The sequence below is a fragment of the Sciurus vulgaris genome (assembly GCF_902686455.1).
Source record: "Sciurus vulgaris genome assembly, chromosome: 11".
In the NCBI taxonomy this organism is placed as follows: Eukaryota; Metazoa; Chordata; class Mammalia; order Rodentia; family Sciuridae; genus Sciurus; species Sciurus vulgaris.
In genome coordinates, this window is record NC_136472.1 from 102,371,711 (window position 1) to 102,390,062 (window position 18,352).

General features: G+C 34.3%; 1 long non-coding RNA gene across 1 annotated transcript in view; it reads left to right on the plus strand.

Moving 5' to 3' along the window:
- The window catches only part of LOC306638373, a 52,226-nt gene extending 34,206 nt beyond the window's left edge, over positions 1-18,020 (plus strand). The window contains exon 3 of the long non-coding RNA XR_013757488.1: positions 17,700-18,020. This is a non-coding gene — a long non-coding RNA (uncharacterized lncRNA). The remainder of the gene's footprint in view (positions 1-17,699) is intronic.
- Positions 18,021-18,352: the final 332 nt, after the last annotated feature.

Sequence of the window (18,352 nt, forward strand, 5' to 3'; positions counted from 1 at the left end):
ACCCAGTGCCATGGTTTGATTACTTGTCTCCCTTCCCCCAAATTTACATGTTAGAATCTAAGACTAAATGTCATAGTATGAAGGTGGTGCCTTTGGAAAGTGATTCAATCATGAAGGTAAAGCCCTACAATGTGGGGCTCAGGGAAATTAGCGAGACCCTTTTCCTATTTCATCCCTTCTGCCATGAGAGGATCCAGTGTTTGTCTCTTTTGCCTTTTTCACCCCTTTTGCCAAGTGAAGGTGCAGCAAGAAGATTCTTGACCTTTATGGAGACTCACAGTTACTAAACCCAAATGCTAGTGCCTGATTGCGAACTCCTCAGCCTCCAAAACCATAAGAAACAAATTTCTCTTGTATTTTATTGTAGCTGAATACGTGGACTAAGACATCTGGCCTCTGTGTGTCCATCAGTTGGAGTTTAAAGGGACTTCTAGAGCTCTGGATGCTCCTGGAAATAACCTTGCATCTATTTGCTAGACAACCATTAAGACTTACCACGTCTTAATTCCTGTTCCTGTGTCACCACCACAAAATGTCCAGCATTCCCTAATCAACCACCACCCTTCAGACTGTAATTTGCATATGACTCTGTACATTGCTTTTTCTGACCCTATCTTTTACATTTATCCATCTTCTGAATCCATTTGACTGTACTTCCTCAGTCTCAGGATGAGTTATCAGCAAAATTTCCCACATACTCAATTCTTTACTTAATCTTTCTGTAACTTGATCCTGCTCTCCTCTGAGGATTGTTTCACCACTGATCCTTTCTAAGCAGTGGATGCTTTCTCTCTTATGTCCCTCTTACAGAGATCTGTAGTGGGGATTCCTCATTGCCTCATTCACATCAGTCTCCTGCCCTTTTCCCTACAATGCCCCAGCTTTGAATCTCACATCATTAAAAACTACCATCCACAAAGTTTCTTAATAACTCTTATTCTTTGCAGATTCTTGACTACATGCCTCCTACCAATCACATTCTCAAACATTCCTCCTATAAAAATCCTTAATAATTTAAACAACTTTCAGTGATATGGGCCATATTATAATTACCATTGATCTTAAGTGGAGGAAGTGTTATCTCTCACAAAAGTGATGAAAAAAGACTAAATGTCATCTCAAAACTTTTTTTTGCCCAAAAATATGACCTGATAGCCTGAGAAAAAGAAATATCAAAATCTCAAAAAATACGAGCTTGAGAAAAATATGCTTTGGTAGACTAAGAAAAAGAAGTATCAAAAATATCTACTATCTAATTGGCAATAACCAAGAGTCAATTAAAGATTTATGGCAGTGGAGGTAAGTTTTCACAGGGCGGGGGGATAATTTTGCCCCCAGGATACATTTGGCAATGCCTGCAGACATAATTGATCATTATAACACAGGATAGGAAATAGAGTATACTTCTAGCATCTAGTGAAAAGAGGGCAGGGATATTCCTAAACTTCTGCAATGCATGGGACAACTCACCACAATGAAGATTCAGTTAGCTCAAAATGTCTCTACCGCTAGAGTATGGTGATAAAACTGGTTTTATGGTGGTAACTTCTCTTTAAGATATGCAGTTAGAAAAATACAGCTGATTTATACCTCTTTGGAAACATAGCACATTTTATATAGAATGAGAAAATAGCAAAATCGTTAAAAAATCTCAAACCTCTGGAAGATATAAAAGGATTTTTTTAAATATAAAAAGATGAACTTCACACTTTTAGAACCTCCAGAATTTTTAAATTCCTTCCTCATGAGTACAGAAAGTTTAACTAGGTATTTTATCTAAAGTGGAAATGTGGCTTAGTTCATGATTCCAAGTTTCCATATTTTTTTTTCATAGCTTAAGAAGCCTTTAACTTAGAGTATTTTCTCCTAAGCTTCCATTTGGAAGAAAAATATTTTAAAATTGAATGTGATGTCACAGAACCATTCTCCTGTTTGTGAATTGAGACTCTGGCCTGGTCTTTTGAGTTGCTTCGTTAAGTGTGGATGGAAGAGGATTATTAGCCTTCGCTGTGACCAATGCTATCACTCTACACTGTGACTGGCTTAATTATATAGTCGCTTACTTATTCAGTTATTTGCATTCATCAACCTTCTGCAATGCACAGGACAACCCATTAAGCGTGCATTCAATATTCATTCATCCATTTATTTTTTTAAAAAACTTTTTAAAATAATTCCTAATATATGTTAAGCAGTATATTAGCACTGGGGAAAGAGGATAAATAAGAAAAAAATTCCCTGACTTCAAATTGCTTTCACTATGGTGGAGGAGACAACAACAGAAATTACAATTTAATAAATTATTATTCTGAAGTTAATTTAATAAACTAATAAATAATTAAAAGTTGTTACATAATAGCTCATAGAATGGAGTGACCCACAACCCTGTGTAGTGTTGGAAAGTAATTGCAGAAGATTTACAAGATCAAATGATATTTGAATTCAAACTTATGGATACAAAGAAAGAGAAATTTATCATTTTGTGGAGGCCATGTGTCATTCCTATGCGTGGTATGTTATGACCTTTTTCTCTTTTAATCCTTGTGCTAGCCCTGCATGGTATATTTAGTATCTATATTCTGTATATGAAAAAACAGCCCAATCAATAAATGGGCTAAGGAAATGGGCAGACACTTCACAGAAGAAGATATATAGGTAATCAACAAATATATGAAAAAGTGCTCATCATCCTTAGTAATTACAGAAATGCAAATTAAAACCACCCTAAGATTTCATCTAACTCCAATTAGAATGGCTATTATCAAGAACACAAGCAATAATAAGTGTTGGCATGGATGTGGGGAAAAAGGCACACTTGTACATTGCTGTTGGATATGCAAATTGGTGCAGCCACTCTGGAAAGCAGTGTGGAGATTCAAAAAGCTTAGAATGGGCCCACAATTTGACCCAGCTATCCCACTCCTCGGTTTATACCCAAAGGACTTCAAATCAGCATACTATAGTGATACAACCACATCAATGTTCATAACAACTCAATTAAAAATAGCTAGATTGTGGAACTAAACTAGATGCCCTTCAAGTGATGGATGGATAAAGAAACTGTGGTATATACACACAATGGAATAGTACTCAGGCATAAAGAAGAATAAAATTATGGCATTTTCTGCAAAATGGATAAAGTCCGAAAATATGCTAAGTGAAATAGGCCAAGTCCAAAAAACCAAAGGCTGAATGTTTTCTCTGATAAGTACATGGCAATATATAATGAGAGGGAGTGATGGGGGGAAGAGAAGAATGAAGGAACTTTGGAAGGTGTAGAGGAAAATGGGATAGAAGGAGGTGGAGGTCAGAAAGTTGGTAGAATGAAACAGACAGTATTACCCTATGTATATGTATCATGTATGATTACATGAATGGTGTGAATCTACATTGTGTACACCATAGAAATGAAAAGTTGTACCCCATTTGTGTACAATGAATCAAAATGCAGTCTGTAAAAATAAAAAAAGATTTTAATAAAAAAAAAAAACTTCTTTGGCAAGAAAATTTCCCAATAAATCTATATTTAGGAGAAGATGCAAAAAAAAAAAAAAAATAGAAAGAAAGAAAGAAAGAAAAAGAAAAAAACAGCAGCTCAGATAAATTGGTCAAATTACCATGAAAAAAAAAAAATAAGTAGTAAAACTAGATCCGGGTCTATATTTCACTTCCCAAACCTGTGTTCTTTCCAAAGAGCCACATGGAAGGGAAGGGTTTGAATACTCACATTTTACAAGGTATACCAGACTTTTTTTCTCATTTAGCTCATCTCACCTACAGCTGGTGGAATATCTGATTCTTGTTCTCCTATCATCTACAGCAGATCTGACTCATAGCACCTACCAATAGGCAAGGCCGACCAGTGAGATCTTCCTCAAGAATGTGGACACAAAGACTATTCAAAGAGATGGTGTACCTGTGGTGATGGTTCACTGCTCTAAGTCACTCCATGCTGGGGCTGAAATCAAGTAGAAAGAAGGAAGTGAGTCAACATCCTATATGAGCTAACATGCTGTAGGATCAGAAACAGTGAGTGCGCAAAGGAAGCTGTCAGAGGAAGAACACGAAGCAGAAGATCTGCTGGAGAATGAGACACTGAGACAGCAGCAGCTTCCCATTGAGCGTGGCTGTGTGCATATCTTATGATATCTTCTCACCACTACCACACATACAAACTTTTAACTGCAGCTAAAACTTGACTACCTAGCTTTTTAATAAAATGAGATTTGAACTGGAATAACACTTGTAAAGATCAGAGCTATGGGACAATAGGAGATGGGTAGTTTGGAATCACGAGAGGAAAGTGAGCAACAACTGTATACTAATGAACCCCGGGAGGGAGGCAGGGAGGAATGAGACCATGAAATACCTCATATGTGAGGTTAAGCTTTTATTTCAAAAGCATCCGGGGAATGTTGAATGCTTTAAAGCAACTCCTTAAACTACATTATTGGCTCCATTATCCCTGAATCAATACACCTGGCCAAAAGACTTCTATAAAGTGTGTGGTTAATAAATATTTGTTATACCAATAGAAAAAGTAAATAAGTAAAACCTACTCCTAAAACTCAGTCCTACATCACAATTGTAAGTAAAAACATGACTGATAAGAAAGTCATTTATAAAGGGTTTTGCAAACTGGTTAGCATTAAAGGTGAATGGAAAGTAAGCCAACAGAGAAGAACACAGGCATCCCCACTTGTAACGTGCAAGCATGAGACAGCCAGGTGAGCAAAGGAAAAGAGGAGAGCATGGCATGATTTTAAAGAACAAAGTCATATTGACAGAGGGTGAGATCTAAGAGATCAATATGGCTCTATTTGAAGACCTCGTATGACTTGTTAACATTAACATTAATGTTCTGTAGTTTATAAGCAACCACTGAAGAATTTTCCATAGAGGAATTAATTTTTTCACTCCTCAGAATGTATTTAGTGAGAAAAAGCTACATCTCAGATATTCTTGGTGCAGTCAATAATTCGGTGAACAAAACAGAAAAAAATTCCTGATGGAATCAGTATCATACTGGGAACAGACTCACAGGAAACAACAAATAAGTAAGTGTACAATTTAATTAGAGATAATATGTGCTATGGAAAAGAAATTTAAGCTGAGTAGGAGGAAGTAAGCATACTGATGGGGAGGGTGATGCAATTTTCACAGGGTGATTGATGTTGAGCTCAGATGATGATGTTTGAGCAAGGATTTGAAGGAGAGGAAGCAGTGAACCTGGTAGAAATCTAGTGAAAGAACATTCTAGGAAGGAATTCTCTCCAGCCACAAAAGATGGCCTGCGACAAGATAATGTCTAGCAAATCAGGGAAAAACAGAGGAACTGTAAGGACAGAGTAGAATGCATAAAATGAAGAGGAAAAGGAAATAACATCAGAGAAGGAATGTGAGGCCAGATCTTGTTGGACTTTATAACCAGAGATATACTCTGGAAGGATAAACTAGTTGGATTAATATTGGTTCTAAATAATAGCAATTAGAATAAGCAAATATACCAGGTCCTATTACAGAACATAAAAATAAGAAATTCGTAGTAGCTGATTAGCTACTGCAGAAGAAAAAACTAAATGATTGTGAAGATGAGCCAATAGATTATCCCAAATAAAGCACAGTAAGTAAAAGAAAAAAACAGAAAAAATGGACAGAGCAGCCTTGACCTGTGTCATCTAATGTACATTTAAATTGAATATAAGAAATATGAAAGCACAGAAAAATAAGAAAATAGTGTATAATTTTTTTTTAATTCACCAGGCTCAGTGGCTCATAACTGTAATCCCAGCAACTCAGGACACTGAGGTAGAAGGATTGCAAGTTTGTGGCCAGCCTAAGCAACTTAATGAGATCCTATCTCAAAATAAAATAAGAAGGACTGGGGTTGTGGTTCCAAGACTCAAGAATCTTAGAAAACTCCCAATATGATAAAGAAAAATGGAATAAGATACATCATCATCAAATTTCTGAACACCAGTGGAAAATAGATGATATAAATGAATCCAAAGAACACAGACATTGTATAAAATGGAGCAAAGTTAAGAGTTACTGTAGACTTTATGTCAGAACTCATGCAAGCCAGAAGACAAAGGAGGAACATCTCTACAACAACAAAAGAGGGGGGAAAAGTCTACCTAGAATTCTCTACTATGCAAAAAAAAAAAAAAAACCTAAAAACTAAAACTAAAAACATTTACTGTTGATTGTGAAGTGAAGGCTCTTTAAGATAATTTATCATTATTGTACTGGCACTGTAAGAAAGATTAAAGGAAAAATTTCCAGAAGAAAAATTATACAATAGAAAGTTGGATCCACACAAAGGAATTAAGATTGCTGATTGTGGTAAATATGTGGGCAAATGTAAACACATTTTTTCAAAATATATCAATTTTTTATCTATCTAAAACTTCCGCAGCTAATCCCCTGAACAAAGTTATCATCATCTCCCTATTTGTCTTCTAGATTTCTACATTAGCCTCCTAACTGGTCTTCCTGAGTCCACCCTATCTCCAGCATAATCTATTCTCAACACAGCAGCCAGACTGGTTTACAAGCATGTACCTTGCAGATTATATCACCTCTTTGCTTAGGTGGCTTCTTAGCTTATTTGCAGTAAAACACAAAGCTTTCACAATGCCTGTAAGATCTATAATATTGACTCTTCCAATTTCCCCTCCTTCCTTTGTCATCTCATCTTAGAATACTTTCCCCTTCATTCACTCTATTTAGCAACATTGGCCAGTCCTTAAAGACACCAGCTGTGTTAGTCAGCTTTCTATGGCTGTAACAAAATGCCTGAGACAAACAACTTAAAGGAGGAAGTATTTATTTATTTTGGCTCAGGGTTTCAGAGATGTTGGTTCACAGTTGGTGGGTTCCATTGTTTTGGTACCTATGAGGAGGCAGAACATCATGGTGGGCATTGCACAGAGGAGCAACACTGCTTACCTCAAGGTCACCAGTAAGAAAAGAGAGAGGACAGGGTCGGGGTACCAAAATTCCCTTTAAAATCACACTCCTTAATGACCTCAGTCCCTTCTACTAAGCACCAGCTTTTAAAGGTTTCACCACCTCCTAATAGCCCTGTGGGCTGGCAACCAAGCCTTTAGCCTATGAACCTTTGGTGGACATTTAAGATTCAAACCATAATACCAGGCATTCCACTATCTGAGAATCTTTACCTTTATTATATTTTTTTAGTTGTTAACATCTTTAATTGGTGAAATCTTTTTTTAATTCTATTTTTTAATTTGTTCTAATTGTAATTAGAACAATAAAATGCACTTTTATATATCATACATAGATGGAATATAATTTTTCATTCTTCTGGTTGTATATGATGTACATGATGTTGAATCACACTAGTCATATAGTTATATATGTGCATAGAGTAATAATGTCTGATTCATTTTATTATATTTTTCTACCACCCCACAGGTTCCCCTCCCTTCACTCCCCTCTACATAATCTGAAGTAACTCTATTCTTCCCCAGCACCAACCCCTTATTGTGAATTAGCATCTGCATATCAGAGAAAACATTTGGCCTTTGGTTTTTGGGGCTTGATTTATTTTGCTTAGCATGATATTCTTCAGCTCCATTCACTTATTAGCAAATGCCAAGATTTCATTCTTTAAGGCTGAGTAATATTCCATTATAGTATATGATGGAATATATACGTGTATATATATCACATATGCAATATCACATATATGATGGTATATGTATACATAGCACAGTTTCTTTATCCATTCATCTGTTGAAGGACACCTAGGTTTGCTCCATAGTTTAGATATTGTGAGTTGAGCTGCTATAAACATTGATGTGGCTGAATAACTGTAATATGCTGATTTTAAGTCCTTTGAGAAGTGGAATAGCTGGGTCAAACAGTGGTTCCATTCAACGCCTTCTGAGGAATCTCCACACTGCTTTCCACAGTGGTTTCCCCAGTTTGCAGTCCCATCAGCAATGGATAAGTGTATCTTTTTCCCCACATCCTCACCAACATTTATTGTTGCTTGTATTTTTGATAATTGCATTCTGACTGGGGTGAGATGAAATCTCAGAGTAGTTTTGATTTGCGTTTCCCTAATTGCTAAAGATGCTGAACATTTTTCATGTATTTATTAATTGATTGTATTTCTTCTTCTGTGAAGTGTCTGTTCAGTTCCTTAGCCCATTTATTGATTGGGCTATTTGTTTTGTTGGTGTTAAGGTTTTTCTCTACCAGAACACTTGTCTTCAAAATATCCACATAGCCACTCTTGTCTCCTTTGGTTTTTGTACAATGTCACCCTCCCAGGAAAGTCTTATCTATATTTTAAAATCCCACATTCTAAACCCCAACACTTCCTCTCCTCCTTCCATGATATTTTTACACAGTATTTATTTCCATTTGACATTCTTCATTTTCCTCTTTTGTTTACTTTCTGTATCTTCCACTAATATGGAAGGTATGCATGTTCCCCAATGTATCCTCTATGAAATTTACCTTGATTCCTCCCAGAACCACTGAGCACTCCTCTGCTTCCCATTCAGACCACAGAGCATGAGAGTTCCAGTAGCTAATGTTCTGCTAACGCTTGATATTATCCGGGTTTTTCACTTTGACCATTCTAGTGGAGAGGGAGGACTGGCTCTCTCAAGGATGAAAACTGTTTCTGGAAAAAAGCAAGGTATGCTCTGGGACAAAAAGCACAGATACTACACACTACTACAGGGGAAATACCTCTGCACACCAAACATGTAGAACTGCAGAATGAGCACAATTCTAAGTCAAACATGTCTAGTCTAAGCATTCAACTAAAGGACAAATGAATTTTTCATAAATTAAATACATTAATATTGATATTGCCCAGAACCCAAAACAAAACACTATAAGCAGTTTAAAGTTTTCTTTGTGTTCCCTTCTGCTCACCATTATCTTCAAGGATAACTACTGGTTAGGCTTCCTCTTAGTTTGACTGTTCTTTTTATATTTTTTTAAACTTTACCTAAGGCAGATCAAATTATATTTACTATTTTGGCATCAGGCTGCTTCTGCTCTCACTGATCTCTGAGATGCTCTCTGTGGTTCAGTGTAATTGTATATTGTTTATTCTCATGGCTGTGTATTATTCAGTAATTCATTGATCTGTTCTACTATTAGTAGGCATTTGAGTATTTCCAGTTTGGGACTATTTTACTGCTAGTACCATTCTAGAGTGACTTTTGGTTAACGCACACATACACAATTTTTGCATATTCCAAAGAATAGAACTGCTAACGTCTGTGCATGCTATACATGTATTTAACTTTAGAAGATATCGACAGTGTTCTGATTTGACTTATTATAACAAACAACACTTTTGTAAAGGCAATAAAGTAATTTACTTTATGGTTATTGCAAGAATACAGGTAAGCCATTTACATATGCAAATTCATCCTTTTAACTATACACTATAACAAAATTTCTCAGTTTCTTTTTCTCAGGGATTATAATTCTTTACTGCCTACTGCACAATATTTGTTTCATATGTTGTCTTAAGTTTTGTAGCTCTTTAATAGGAGAGCAAAACCAGTCAATTTGCCACAGCTGGAAAAGAAGTTCCCTTTTTTAATTATAGTTGATGCTTGCAATGTTTTTGTAAATTGTATCATTAAAATTTTTCATTCTATTTACTTTTTGGTATGTAGAAATACAAATGATTTTTCAATATTAAACTGGTATCCAGCAACCTTGTTGAATTCAGTCATTATTCCAATTAGGTATCTATTGATTCTTTTTATTGCTTTAGAATATATTCATATTGTGCTCAATTAATTTCTGCCTTTACCATCTTTGTGTTTCTTATTTCAGTTATTTGGCATTATATGACTGGAGTATCCAATATAATATTATCTAGAACTGGCATTTGATACAAAGAATCCTTGTCTCAGTCCTAATTTCTGGGTAAAGACTTGAATAATTTCATCATTGAATGTAACAATTTCTCTAAGGAGTTTTTGCAGATGTTTTAGTTAGTCTTTTTCACTGCTGTGACTAAAGGACCTGACCAGAACTACTGTAGAGGAGAAGAGTTTATTTGAGGGTTTATGGTTTCAGAGATCTGAGTCCATAAAAGGCTGGCTCCAGTCTTCAGGGCTCAAGGTGAGGCAGAACATTGTGGTAGAGTGTGTGGCGGAGGGAAGCGGCTCACATCATGATCAGAAAGCAGAGAGAGTTTTTACTCTCCAGATACAAAATCACCCTATCAGGGGATTAATTCACTGAATTGGGGAGACATCTCACATTCAAATCATAACATCAGATACTCATAAAATTAAAGCATTTCTCTCCTATTCCTAGGTTATTGAGAGCTTTCTTTTTATCATAAATGAGTTAAATTTTGTTCCAGATTTTTCTGCATTTATTGATTTTTACACTTTACCTCTGTTAATGTGGTATATCAAATGATTAAAGTGTTAAAACAAATATGAAAACTGAAAATAAACCATGTTGCCAGCGAGATATTATACACATCATATATTTATGTATGTTATATAGACATTGCTAAATTTTAGTTGATGATATTTTGTCAGACACATTTGTATCTACTATTCTTGAGAAATTTGATCTGTAATATTTCTGCTGTGTAATGTCATTATTGATTCTTAGAAAAGATTTTGGAATCATCTCTCCTTTATTCTCTGGAAAAGTCTCTCCTTTTTGATATTATTTACAAAAATCTAACAGCGAAGACGTATGGGACTAGCTTTTTACCCTCTAAGAAAGGTTTTAGTAAGACATTCATTTTCTTTGAAAAATTTAGGAATATTTGTTTTAATTTCTTTTGTTTTTATAAGATATATTTTAAGAAAGTTATCTATTAACACTGAATAGGGTTTTATTCAGTGTTAATAGATATTTCCTTATTCAGTGTTAATAGTTATTTCCTTATTATTTTGAAGGAAAATAATGTAATTATGATTGGTAGAAACAGTATTCTGTCTTTCAATATCAATTAGATTGAGTTTATAATTGTTTTCTGCAGGTCTTTTATATGCTTACTGACTTTTTCTGCTTGGTTTATCAGCGATGGAGAGAAGTAGACTAAAGTCTTCCATAAGGTTTTGGATATATTGATTCAATCTTTGCTTTAACTCTGTCAAACTTTGTATTGAATACTTTGAACCTTTTAAGGGCACGCAGATGCAATGGTACTGCTATCATCTTTGCATTACTAATATTGGTTATCTGTAGTTTTGGAGTTTGCCAATTTTGTAAGTATTTTTAAAGATGTAATTTTGACTTTCTTCAAATGTTTATCTTGTGTTTCATATTTCATTAGTTTTTATTCACTTTTATATCTTTCCACTTTCTTTGGGCTTAATTTTTTCTCTTATTTCTGATTTAAATTATTGTCTTTCAGCCCTTATCTTCTACTATGTATTAATGTTACAAAGTTTCCACTAAGCAATGTTTCAAAAAATCATCTATTCAATGTCCTTTAGTTTTAAATGTTTTTTAAATTTTGGTCTTTTGAAATTTTTTCTTAACAGTGGACTGTTAGGAAGTCGTGAGCCTCCAGGCTTAACGTTTTATTATTGAATTTTGCCTGATTCCCCTGTGGTCATAGAATGTACTCTTGCTTGTGATCTTCCACAGTTCATTCTAGTTTTTCTATTTGTATCATTTTGTTTGTTTTATGGTATTTTCCAAGTTGACATAAAAATAATATGATTATAGTTAGTAGAAACAGTATTTGATTTCCTTAAGTATCAATGAGATTGAGTTTATAATTGTTTTCTGCAGGTCTTCTGTATTCTTACTGATTATTTTTCTGTTTGGTTTATCAATAATAGGGAGAAGTTTGCAAAATTCTTCCACTATATTTTGGATTTATTTATTCTTTGTTTTAGTTCTATCAAACTTTGCACTGAATGTTTTGACGTTCTTAAAGGCAAACATATCCAATTGTTATGTACCTTTTACATCGAGTCCTTTGATAGTATGGAATGACTGTCTATCCTTAATAATCCTTAAACTACACTTCAATATTAGTATAGATACCTCAGGTTTTCTATACTTGATGATTGTATGGTATGTCTTTCCTCTTTTTCTTACTTTCAACTTTCTTTGTCTCTTGTGAGTAGCATAGGATAATTTTTTGTTTCATTTTGCTTTGTATCAAATCTGACAGTCTTACTCCTTTAATTGAAGTGTTTATTTTCATTTCTATTGAAACAATTGAAGAATAGTTTCACTTTCTCTTTCTTTCATGTTTTGTTCAAGTATTTATTTTCTTATCATTTCATTTTTATTTCTAAGAACATGTCCATTATTTTCAATTGGCGGTTATTTTGGAAATTAAAATATGTATCCTTGACTTCTTACAATTTAATACAAATTGTAACTTTTAACACTTCTCCCATTCTTCTAGAACTTTAAATTCTTTTGAGCCCCATTTATCCCCTCCCACTAATTGTATTACTTTACTTGTATTTTATTTCTATATATATTCATATTGTTTTACCCAATTATTTACTTTCCTGGTTCATTTTTTTTTTCTTTTGGCAGTTTTCTACCACTATTGGAATAATTTTCCTCACAAACCTAGAATTTAAGCCTTCAAAATACTGTCTAGTATTCCCTGTTGGACAGATTGTCTGCCAGCTACTTATCTCAGCTTTTGCTCATCTGAAATTGTCTTTATTCCATCATTTATTTTTACTGTGCATTGAAAAATCAAGGTGGCAATGTGCTGTTGCTTTTTTTCTTTTAGTATCATAAAATTCTCTTATATTGCCTTCTAACTATGTTGTTTTAGATGAGAATTCAGTTCCATAAACTCCATGATTGCTTCAGTAAAGATAATCTTATTTCTTTGGCTACATTTTTAATATGTTCTTGCAAAGTTTTTAACAATTTTACCATGATGTGACTAGTATAATTTTATTTATATTAATTTTGTTTCTTTATTTTTATTAATTCACCTTCATTCTTCACATTGAAGAAAGAAGTAGACTAAGACACAAGGAAATGGAAAGACCTACCATGTTCATAGATAGGCAGAATTAATACTGTCAAAATGGCCGTACTACCAAAAGTGTTCTACAGATTCAATGCCATGCCCATTAAAATGATATTGCCCATAATAGTATAACAAATAGTCCTAATATACATTTTGGAGAATAAAAGATGCAGAATAGACAAAACAATTGTAATCCTAAAATGCAATACTGAAAGCATCACAATACCTGACTTCAAATTACACTACAGAGATATGGTAACAAAAACTGCATGGTACTGGCATTAAAAAAACAGATACACAGACCAATGTTACAGAATAGAAGACAAAAAGACTACCACACAGACATCTATAGTCATCTGATCTTTGATAAAGATTCCAGAAACCAACATTGAACAAAGACAGTTTTGTTTTGTTTTTTTAAACAAATAGTGCTGGGAAAACTGGTTATTCACGAAAATCAACTCAAAAAGAATGAAAGACCTAGGAATTAGACCAAAAAATGTGCAACTCCTAGAAGAAAATGTAGGATCAACACTCCAACTCATTGGTGCAAGCAACAACTTTCCCAACAGAACCCCTAAAACTGAGGAAATAATGTCAAGTGTTAATAAACAAAATGGCATCAAATTAAAATGCTTCTGTATAGCAAAGAAAATTCTTAAGAATGTAAAGAGGAAACCTACAGAATGGGAGAAAATCTTTGCTAAGAACTCTTCTGACAGAGGATCAATACCTAGAATATATAAAGAACTCAAAAACAACACCAAAATAAAAAACAAAAACCCAACAACCCAATTAATAGATGGGCAAATGAATTAAACAGACACTTCTCAAAAGAAGAAATAAAAATGACCAACAAATACATGAAAAAATGTTCAACATCATTAGCAATTAGGGAAATTCAAATCAGAACCAGACTGAGATTTCTTCTCACACTAGTCAGAAAGACAGTCATCAAGAATACAAATAATAATATACACTATAGAGGATGTGCAGAAAAAGGAACACTTTTATTCTGTTGATGGGATTGTAATTTAGTACAACCATTAAGGAAATCAGTATGGAGGTTCATCAAAAGACTAGAAATGGAACCCCCATTTGGCCCAATTATATCCCTCCTTCATATTTATCCTGAAGAATGAAAGTCATCATACCATGGTGATAGATACATATCCATTTTTATAGCAGTACAATTCACAATAACTAAATTATGGAACCAGTCTGTGTGTCAATCAATTGATGAATGGATAAACAAAATGTAGTATACTTACAGGATGGCATTTTATTAAGCCATAAAAAAATGAAATTATGTCGTTTGCTGAAAAATGGATGGAACTTAAGAACATGTTAAGTGAAATAAGCCAAACTCAGAAGGTTAATTGTTGTATGTTTTCTATTATGTGGAAACCAGAGAGGAAAAAGGAAAATACAGGTGGGGGATAGATATCTCATGCAAATCAAAATCAGAGTAATAGAATAGAGGAAAGTAATGGGGGGGAGGCAGAAGGGCAGGGAGGGGGGAAGTACTGAGGAGTGATATTGGACAAATTATATTCTTATATTATTGTGTTCATGTACAAATATGCAAATAGGTGACAACAAATCCCACCACTATGCACAACTATCATGTATCAATTAAAAATATGGAAAGAAAACCTTCATTTTCTGAGCTGATATTTTTTAACAATGCTGCAAAATTTTAAGCCTCTCTTTTCAAATACATGTTTTGCCCATTCTCTGATTCTTTGCACATTTGAACTTCAAGTATACCAATATTAGACTTCTGAAAAAGTACCCTTTACATTACATTTTATGAATCTTCTCTCTCTTTCTCTATGCTCTTCACTGTGTTTTATTAATTTGTTTCATTCTTCTCTTGTTCTTCTAGGTCTGTTTTTGTCTACTCCATTTATAGAACTCTTCATTTCAGATACTGTACTTTTGAACTCTAAAATCTGTATTCAATCTATTTAAAATACACCCCAAATTTACCTTTTGTTTTATCTGTTTTTTTCTTTTTCCATTTATTTATTTATTCTTTTTTTCTATTTAAAAAAATTTTTCTAATTAGTTGTACATGACAGTAGAATGCATTTATACATTTTGATAGCTTATACATAAATGAAGTATAATCTCTCATGTTTCTGATTATACAAATTGTAGGATCATGTTTTATCTATTTTTATATCTTTTGTCTAATATAGTAATTATGATTGCTTAAAAATATCTTCCTAAGACTTTCAATATTTGGATCATCTGTTAGTCTGTTTCTACTGAATGCATTTTCACATCCATATTGATTATATTTTCACATAATTTTGTAAAGAGAGTAAATTTTATTGTGTATATAAAACCAGATATTTTGTTTTCAAAAACCACATAATATTTCAAGAAGACCACTCTATTTCCTCTATTAGATAAGATGAGTGACTAATCTCAACACATTTAGAAGTTCTCTTTTTCTAAGGCTGGGTTTCAATCTGTTAACATATTCTCTACCTCTGTTTACCCCATTTCTAAGATGTGACACAACTGGACTACTGACTTAGGGCCTGGTACTTCTCCTAATTTCTGAAAGACTGTAGGAGCTTTGTCCTTCAAAGATCTTCAGCCCAGTTTTCTAGCCATACTATTTCAAAACAGGTAAAATCCTTAATAGGAAGGCAAATTGCATGCTTGAGATAGTACTATAGGATTTTGCAAGGATGGTCTTTTTCTAAGCACCACAAATCTGTAGAAAAAGTTAAATCCAACTGTTGAAGCTCTTGTTCCTTTTCCAGGCTCTTGTTCAAGTTTCCCCTGGAGAAACCCACTTTGGTGTGCGTTCTCTTCAAGTTCTTAGCCTTTCAAAATTGCTATTTGTTTTTTCTCATCTATCTTTCCTCTACCTGAACCAAGCTAGATTCTTAGCCAGTGCCAGAGTTTTCAAATTCTCATGGAAAAAAAGTAAAACATCTAGCAATGTGAGTTCTCTTCAGAGGAGCGTGCTCCTTCATCTCTCTGTGTGTGTGTGTGTGTGTGTGTGTGTGTGTGTGTGTGTTTTAGTTGTAGATGGACACAGCACCTGCACCTTTACTTTATTTATCCATCTTTATGTAGGGCTGAAAGGATCGAACTCAATGCCCCACAAGTACGAGGCAAGTGCTCTACCACTGAGATACAATTCCAGCCCCACTCACTCTGTTCTTATTTCAACAGGAATCTTATATTTTTTAAATATACTATTTAAAGCTAATCATCCATATTTTTTAATTGGTTGCAACAAGAACACTGTCTTGCTGTACACAACCACATGATATTCAGAAGTGGATATATCTGCAACTTTTACATGTTTGCATTTTCTCTGCTAAAATGGAAAACTGGGGATAAGACCTACAGGAAACATATTTTCTCTAGAAACATCTAAAGCACAATGCATCCTAGAACCTGGCAAATTTCTTGTACCTTAAAAAAATCTCGTTTATTTTATTTTTATTACTTGAAATTTCACTATTTGTGAACTAGTTTCCTAACATGAGCCGTTGTTCTTGTTAAACTGAAAGGGGCAAAATTTTTATGTGCATGATGCCCACATGCCATAGTATAGTTCAATTTTATCAAGTTTATTTTGTGAAAATATAGCAAAAAAGGAAAACTGAAAGCAATCTGAAAACACATTGAAGACTGTTATGGTTTAGATATGAGGTGTCCTCCAAAAGTTCATGTGTGAGACCATTCAAGAAAGTTTAGAGTGCAATGACTGGGTTATAAGAGGATTAACTTAATCACATATTGATCCACTTGAATGGATTAACTGGTTGGTAAGTGTAGGCAGGTAGGGTACGGTTGGAGGAAGTAAGTCCTTGGGTGCATGCCTTTGCCCCTGGTGAGTGGAGCAGTCTGTACTCCTTGACTGTCATGTCCTGAGCTGCTTTCCTCGGCCACACCCTTCCACCATGGTGTTCTGCCTCATCTTGAGCCCAGAGCAATGGAGTTGGCCATCTATGAACTGAGACCTCTGAAACTGTGAACACTAAATAAACTTTTCCTTCTCTGAAATTGTTCTTGTCAGTTCTTTTGGTCACAGCAGTGAAAAAGCTGACTTAAAAAAAAAAAGTCTGTACAGGAAGAAGGAAAAATAGGAACAGGAAATTTACCACCAATGACCAGATCACCAAGTGTTACAGAACTCACTGTGCACTAGATTTTTCCCTCTCTCATCCCCAATAGGTAGGGTAAGCACCATGTTCAGATATTATAATTATGGTTAAATTTAGTATCCATTAAGGATTGATCATTCTTCTAAGTGTTTTGATTAATGGATAATTTTTTAAACTTCTTACTTATTCATTGATACATATTATGAAATGGCTAAAAAGAGCTAATTAACGTATGCATGATCCTACACACTATTATGCTATAAATTTTATATACAAGGAAACTATAACAGAAAGTTTATCTTTTCAATGATCACATGGCTAGAAAGAAATATATCTAAGTATTTTAGAGGTATATTGCAGGTGGACTAGATGCATCTAGTTAAGAGTCTAACTTTAACTCTTGTTCTTAGATAAGGAGGAATGAGCTAGCTAGAAATTTATGGTGTGCTGTTTAATTTCAAAAGTGTGCTGGTCATACCCACAGCCACTTTGTTTACATTGTTTTTGTTATGAGTAGATTATTGATTTTCACCCAATTTAACTGATTGCCCAAATATTTCTTGTAGGTGCATAATCTAGAGATGAAATGTACCAAATACGGTCAAGAAAGAACACTGAAAAATTGCATCTTGAAGTCTATTGGGCCTCAGTGTGCTGTGTTCCTTCTCCAAGTTATCTTACTCTTTACCTTCATTAAAACCCAATATGAGTGAGTACCTTGGTGGAGTCTTGTGAATCTTTTCAACTATTGAACTACATGTAATTGTTTTATAGTAGGATTCAAATCCAAGGAGTGGTAGAAGATAAAACTAGAGAAAGACGTGAGAACCTCATGGGAAAATTTGCTGCATGTCAAATCAAGGTATTTGATTGTTTTCTTGCCAAGAACAAATATATTTTAAGTACCAGAATAAAGTCATCAATTTTAAGATTTAAAGACTCCACCCCTGCAATCACTGTGGTCATGTGTATCCACATGGTGTCTTGCATAGTTCCAGGGGATGTTATGTACGTTTGTTGCAATGTCAATGATACCCTCCGAAGTTGCATAACAAGCAGTCCTGTTTGTGAAAGCATGAGGGACAGATTGCAGAGGATGTCCTTGGAAACAGGGAGATTACTATTAAGTAAAAACAAATCTAGACTTCAATGAAGAGAGAATATTAGGAAAGACTATTATATAAAGGAAAACACTGTGACTACAAGATCTGCAACTATC